The 7866-nt window shown below is 41.3% G+C and overlaps 1 long non-coding RNA gene across 1 annotated transcript; it reads left to right on the top strand.

The window, feature by feature from the left end:
- The first annotated feature begins 6 nt into the window (after nucleotides 1-6).
- On the top strand, nucleotides 7-2901 carry LOC115306037. The gene is made up of 2 exons (XR_003915145.1): nucleotides 7-118; nucleotides 2705-2901. It is a non-coding gene; the product is annotated as an uncharacterized LOC115306037 (long non-coding RNA).
- Nucleotides 2902-7866: the final 4965 nt, after the last annotated feature.

Here is a 7866-nt window from a genome sequence, read left to right as displayed (position 1 = left end):
AGTGCAATGATACTTTCTGCATATTTGTGGCTATTCTCCATGTTGGAGTTGTTACTGGCAAGCACTGTGACCAAATGGGGCATTGAAGCATCTTACCGTGGCAATAATCTCAGATAATGTGAGTACTTCATTTCTCTGGTGAATTAAGAAATACTGTATTGGCTTCTCTTTTGAGCCCATGCTAAGGAGATTAAGATTTCAGTAGTAATTGCTTGTTTTTAGCGTTACCTCTACACACTGAATATGAGCTGAAACAGTCTGGGAAGCATATGGTCTATACACAAATAAAGATAATCTCTCAAGATAAAATTTTAGGATTAAAGGAATATGCATCCATATCCTCATGAGAAAATACAGTAGGAGACATATCATTTTCTGGCTCAGGTCTATGTCATTTGAACAATAATCCTATGAAGAGCAATCTAGTAGATCTCCAACCTCTAGTTATCAAGGAAAGTTTAGACCCCTGGGATCCAGAAGCCTTGGAGCAGAAGGAAGATGAAGCATGTTGGGAATAGAAAGAAATGCGTAATGACAGGTCCTATTATCAAAGACATTCAGTCCTGGAAGAAACCAGTAATACCCAAATGTCTCCATTCCAAGTATGCTTTGACATTCAAACTCATTCACAGCTACCTGAAAGTGGGCCAACCTTTGATCTGATAGGAGAGAAGGAATAGAAATAAAAACTGAAATTGGGCGAAGAAATGGAAGAAGTTCAGGGAAACCCAGGTGGGAGGGGTATACAGGCAGTTGGACTAGAAGGAGAGACTATTGAACACTGAAAACGAACTGAGGGTTGAAGGGGAAGGGGGAGGGGGAAAAGAGGTGGAGGTGATGGAGGAGGGCACTTGTGGGGAAGAGCACAGGGTGTTGTATGGAAACCAATTTGACAATAAACTGTTTAAAAAAAAATAACCTGATACCAATGAAAACTTCTCAAACGGATATTTAGCATGTGACTGGAAAAATTACTGCTAGTGAGGCTAAAGATTTAGGTAAATTAATTAAAAAGCCATCACTGACCAAGATGTCTTGGATCTCAAAGTGTCATATTCTCTGCAGTGAGATTCAACCCACACCTTCCAAGAAGAGACAATATTTTTCTCTGTGTAAATGAAGATGTAGTCTCCGGATATCAAGGAAACAGGGGAAATAACAGAGTCCCTACTCAAGAAACAAAAGTTACCATCTGATCATCTTATTTCCCTGCCTACATTTACCAAAACCATCAGGTTAATCCAAAACAGAAATAATTTAATTTTAAAGTGTTTGTTAAGGAAAGGAAAATCTAAGCTGAGTAAGGAGCTTGATGAAGCTGAAACACAGTGTTTGGAGGGAATGGATGAGAGGAAATGAGTCTGAGTAGCTGTGTGCTATGCCCGTGTACCAGGCTCTAGTGCTGCACGTGACACCTCCCTAAACTAGAATGGGAGAGGGGGCGGATGGAGAAAAGGAAGACAGAATCAAAAAATGTTTAGGATATTGCATCAAAAGGATTCTCTGGTCATTTCAATTTGAAAGTAGCTTTCGACTCCATGGCCAGAGAAATCAAGTGTTGAGTGAAGGTTTTTTTTTTTTTAATAGAAATATATTTGATATAAACATTTTATAAATTTAGGTATACAACAGGTTGACTTAATATGTTTCTATGCTCTAATGATTGCCATGGAAACAATAGTTAACGCCACCATCATATTACATCATTGCTTTTTTGTGGTGCAATCATTGAGATCTGGTCTCTACAAGCATCACACCAACAGCCGAAGACAGAAATCATGCTCCTAGCCAAAGCAGAACAAACAAACGACATATACACGGCAACAACAAATATCAACTGATTTCAGTCCGTGGGTTCCTAAGTCTTGACCCTCTGCTGGAGGGTTGGCCTTGTGGGATGGAGAGAACCAGTAGGGAATGGAATATGGGAAACGGGGGAAGAGAGATGCACCAAGACAACCTTGAATGTGAAATTGTGTTTTGTGTTATCACTTGTGGTTATGCCATAGCAAATGGCGCTGGACAAAATACAATTTTCTGTTAACTATAATGAAGTGATCCTTTACATGTTTTCTAAATTCTCTCGTCACATAGTAACCATTAAGCATAGCATCATATTCATAACAGTTTAAATTTGATTCATTTACTGGAAAATTAAACATTCATATATATTTATTCTAGGTGTTTAGTGTTTATGAAGCATGATCATTAGTTTCCCACCTAAAAGGGGAAAAAAGAAAAGGAAAACACCAAAAGCAAATGTGTTGTTGATTCCTGGGAGGGAGGGCAGAGAGGGTCCTGAATGGTGAGAATATTTCCATTATCATCCCTTCCAACATGTCAACTCAAAATCCTGTGATCTGACATAGACAGTCCTCTTTGGTCAGTTTTTCAGATATGACTTGTCTATCCAGAGAAGAGATGACTCATGAAGAGATGTGGTGTCTCTCAGAGTCCACGAATTCATATTCTTATTCAAGAAGAACTTGAGAGAAAAGTAGAGAATATGCCAAAATGAGTGATGTTTTTTCAACCTGATTGTGTCCTTTCTCTGAGTCCCTCCATGCTGTGTCTCTGAATCAAACTACTGAGTCAGAGTAGGTCTTTAATTGGGATGAATTTGGAGTGTCATGTAGTAGAAAAATGCAATGACATTTTTTAAAATGCACTAATGAACAATTTACTCATACTCTACTTATCTCAGGTTTATGATACAAGAGAGTCTTTTCATTACATATTAAGAAACAGAAGAACCATCTTAGCCTCAGCCCAGGATGAAAAAGTTTAATGGTGAATGAAGGAAAAACATCATTTTGTTCAAACAGCTTTCTAGAAACACATTTTTGTAAAGTTTGTCCCAATGTTTTTTTTCCCAGTTCTGTAAATAAAAATTAAAATGAATGACTCTGGTTATATTTTCTGTATGGGGGATGTTGAGTGTGAAGTTCTGTCAGTTTGAACCAGTGGTCTTGAGTTACAGAATTAATTTACTTAAGAAAACCCCAGGGGTTGCTGCCGAAGGTGCATCCAGCATCTTCCCCCAACTGGGGTCCCAAAGCAAGAAGCAGACCTATTTGGAAGAGATGCATTTAGAAGACACCACCAGATTCTGTCCAAAGGGAGAAAAAGAAAGTACACAAACATCCTTCAGCAATCAAAACCCCAGACAAGGCCAGAAAGCGGGATTTCTCAGCTCCTTAAACTAGCTCCTTAAAAGAAAAATGGGAATGGGGCACCTGGGTGGCTCTGTTAAGTGTCTGACTTCAGCTTGGGTCATGATCTCACAGTTTGTGGGTTTGAGCCCCATGTCAAGTTCTGTGCTGATAGCTCAGAGCCTGGAGCCTGTTTTGGATTCTGTGTCTCCCTCGATCTCTGCCCACCTCCCCACCCCCCGCCGCTTGTGCTCTTTCTCTCACTCAAAAGTAAAAAAAATTTTTTAAAAATGTTTTTAATGGGAATGAAACCAGTGAAGATTTCTGTGATCCTTGTAGCCAGTGGTGACATCACAGTTTTCCCATTCCCAGATTTAGGTTTAATTGGTCAGAATACAGGTTATAAAACTGATGAGAAACTGTCAATGGATCCTTCACCCACCAAACAAGATCCCATCAGAAATCCACTTGCTCTTACAGAACCCTGACCAAGGCACAGCTGTGTAAAACACACTTACAGCTGCATTGTCAAGTGGGAAGATGAGGATAAAAAATGTGTATATCTGAGGAACACTCAAATAAATACATATGAAACTAAACGACATAGAAGACATTGAAGAGATGAAAACTGGTCTATAGTTCAGAGCTGGGTTTTTTAATCTCAACACTTGGGAAAAGGGAAACGGAGTCTTTTTACAACATTACAGAAAACAATGGAAGAACAAAAACTTCTAATTGAAGTCATTCCTCCAGTACAGTATTTTTTAAGCTTACTTATTTATTTTGAGAGAGAGGAGTGACACCAGGGAAGGGGCAGAGAAAGAAAGAGAGAGAAAGAACGAGAATCCCAAGCAGGCTCCTCACTATCAGTGAACGCGGAGCCCAACATGGGGCTCGAACCCGTGAACCATGAGATTATGGCCTGAGAGGAAACCAAGAGTCGCATGCTTAACCAACAGAGCCACCCAGGACCCCCTGCCTTTAAGCTTTGAAATTTCTTTTACTGGGGGTGCATGGGTGGCTCCGTTTTTTAAGCATCTGACTTTGGGTCAGGTCATGATCTCACAGTCTGTGGGCTTGAGCCCCAAGTTGGGTTCTGTGTTGTCAAATCAGAGCCTGGAGCTTGCTTCAGATTCTGTGTCTTCCTTTCTGCCCCTCCCCTCCTTGTGCTCTGTCTTTCACTCTCTCAAAAATAAACACTTGGAAGAAAAAGAAAGCTTAAAGGCACATTGACCTCCAAATAGGAGAGAATCTTAAGAGTAGTAATTCTCTTCCTGGTAGTTTTTTAAATCAGTACAGGAAACAGTGATTTCTCTCAAAACTGGGAGGCCAAGGAAACATTTCCATCATGTGGGTTGTGCTTGCTGTTGGAAAGAGTCCAGGATCTGTCTTACTGAGTGTTCAGGGTTCACAGACCCACTGGGGGCTCCAGGTGTCACGCACACTCGTGACCAGATGGACTGGGGAGAAAAGGGCTGAGGTAGCCACAGCCTCTTGAAAAGACATTCTTCAGTGTGGAAAGAAGGTGGCAACATCCGTGCTCTAACGGCTCAAACACAGCGGTTGCTATGACCACTGTGTCAGAATGAAAACTTAGGGTTTGCAGCCCCTTATTCTGTTTTCCAGAAATAAGTTGTAAAGAAACACAGTTCTGACAGCTCCGACAGAGGAATGATTGCAGTGAGGCTTGCCTGAATATGCAGTAACAGCACGTGCTGGGGCGGGGGTGGGTGGGGTGGAAAGAATGATGGAAGGGAGGGAGGCTTGATCATAACAAGATGGAGACAGGGAGGAAGCGTAAGGTTGATGGGGCAATATTTTAAGTCCTGACTTAAGGAAATCATTATTTCACTTTTAAGAGCAAAATTAGCATAAACTATAAGCACCCCATAGCCTGAGTCATCTTTTTTGGGGTCCACAATAGTGCTAATATATACTCCAAATGATCTCTGTGTGATTTCTCCTCGGTGAACACCTGAAGTTTGCATAGCTTGCTATTAGCGAGAAGGCATGTTTCAATTGTCCGTATCTTTATCAGATTGAGATTGCATAGATTCGCATGTGCTGGATTAACACCAAACCTTCTCTTAACAACAGTGTAGCCTTCAGTCTTCCAGAGGGTCCAATTCCCTAAGAGTTACGTCATCCTTTATGCCTAAGACCATAACCACAAATCAGGGCGCCATACTGTTTTATCACAATATGAACCTTATAAAGTATTTTATTGTAATTATGTTATTAGGTAATTCCTATCCTCTTTTTATTAAATATTTTCCTTCATCTCTACACTTCACTCTCAATTATCTCCCCTCACGAGGAACCACTGCCTTCTGTTTATAACGTATAAGCTTTTTGTTTGTAGGCATTCGTGAAAAGGCATGGCGTTCTTTTGTGTACATATACTTACATCATGTCGATGGTATAGTGTGTGTAAGAGCACACCGTGTGCACAAACGTGCACGTCTCTTGGTTACTCTGCACCAGATTTTAAAAAGGCATCCATGTTGCCGATAGTACCTCTGAGGTGCATACTACTCCGTGAAATACACCGTCACATATTCACCTTCTCAGTGATGAACACCCAGGTAGTCTCCAGCTCCCCGCCTCTCTAGCACAACCCTACACTGCATATTCATACATCTCTTACAGAAAATTCTCTAAGAGCAGCAGAGTAGATTCAATAGTTTACTTAAGTGGTGCAACAGGAATCTTCCAGAAAAGGTGCTACAGCATATACTCCCACCAAGGAGAGTGTGCGTGATCCCAAGCCCTACACACCCTTTAACATAACCATCCCACTTGGCAATCTTTGGCAGTCGAATAGATTTAAAGTATTGTATCTCATTACCTTTTTTTCAGTTCATTTATTTATTTTGAGAGAGACCGAGAAAGTGCGAGTGGGGGAGGGGCAGAAAGGAGGAGAGAGAGAGAATTACAAGCAGGTCCCACGTTGTGAGTTCAAAGCTCAAACTGTGAGATCGTGACCTGAGCTGAAACTGAGTTGGATACGTAACCGAGTGAGTCGCCCAGGTGCCCCACTCATTACTTTTCAATATGAGTTTCTTTGATCATCAAGAACTGTGACTATTTCTTTATGTGATTAACTTTTTTCGGTATTTTAATAGCACCAAAGTCTCATCACTTGTGGTATGGTTAAGATTTTAAAGTTTTGTTTCAGAAGTCCTTCCACACACCTAGGACACATGATTTCCTCCACATTTCTTTCTATTTAAAGTGTTACCTTTCACAGTTCGATCTCCTCTATCTAAATCCAACTAATAAGTGATGATAAGTAGTGATAGTGACCCTCTTGGACCAGTCACAGAGCTTGGATAGAAGCACAAAGTAGATCACATTCTGATGGGTTAATCAAGACATTGATAAGCAAATGAGCTTCAGGACAACTCTATGAGCTTGCCCACTCCCCTCTCCTGCCAATCTTCTGCACCACTCTCTCACTCTCACATTCTCTCTCTCTTTCTCTCTCCAAGTCCCTCTCATGTAGAAATTCCAGAGTCAATACTGGTTTATTCCAAAATCTTTCCTTCAAAACTTACTGCAAGACCCCCCCAATCCATGAGGACCACCTATGACATTCCCACAATGACATGCCCCCCTCTTGTTAGCAGATTTTAGGTCACCTCTAACTCTTGTGTTTTAAATTCCTTCTGGGCAAGGCTTCCCATGGATTTATGGTTTCTAGTTGATCTAAAATGTCCTTGTCACCTATACTGCCCCCAGACCCCTCTTTGATCTCAGAAGACCTGAGCAACTGTGTCTTCCTAGCTCATCCCTGTGCTTGATACTCATTTTTTCCAGATTTCTGAAATGTTCTAACCATTATCTCCTTCAGATTTTTGCTCAAATATCACATTAAAAGTGACGTTTCCCCTGCCAGCATCATTTAAGAATGCAATCGCACACTCACCCACTCCCCATTCTTCCTCCTTATTTTATTGTCCATCATAGCATTTTTCTTTGGCCAAACACCATGTATTTCACTTGTAGATCTGGTTGATTATCATCGGCCCACTGCCTCTAGAATATAACTTCCACTGAGGTCAGGGGTTTTTATATATTTTCTTACTGCTGTGATCCTAGCACAAGAATAGTATCAACATACCTAGGTGCTCTATAAAGACCTGCTAATAAACTAATTAATATGCAAAGCACAACAAATTCTTACTCATACCTATGTTTTTAATGGTCTTCCATGCAAGACATTTAAACTTTTTAGTCAGAGTCAGAGTATAAAAGAACCTTTAAATAAACAGGTGGTTCTATGGTTGGTTCATTCATTCATTCATTTTTTTTTTTAATGTTTATTTTTGAGAGAGACAGAGCACGAGCCGAGGAGGGACAGAGAGAGAGGGAGACACAGGATCTGAAACAGGCTCCAGACTCTGAGCTGTCAGCACAGAGCCCCATGGAGGGCTTGAACTCCTGGACTCTGAGATCATGACCTGAGCCGAAGTCTGACCCTTAACGGACTGAGCCACCCAGGTGCCCCTCACTCATTCATTCTTACTGTGTGCAGACATAGTGCTATACCCTGGGAATAGCTGATTGCTCTTCCAACAGTAAGGAAGGACAGATTGTAGAAGGTTCTTGGCGACAGGGAACTTCCACGATACCGTGTCTCCAAATGGGTGCCTGCAGAATTATCAGCCAGGGGGAGGAGTCAAGTCGGGCCTCCTCCCCCTGGGTGTGCACA

The sequence above is a fragment of the Suricata suricatta genome, chromosome 11 (genome assembly GCF_006229205.1).
Source record: "Suricata suricatta isolate VVHF042 chromosome 11, meerkat_22Aug2017_6uvM2_HiC, whole genome shotgun sequence".
Classification (NCBI taxonomy): Eukaryota; Metazoa; Chordata; class Mammalia; order Carnivora; family Herpestidae; genus Suricata; species Suricata suricatta.
Note: the sequence above shows the minus strand (reverse complement) of the source record. Positions and strands in the feature narration are given on the sequence as shown.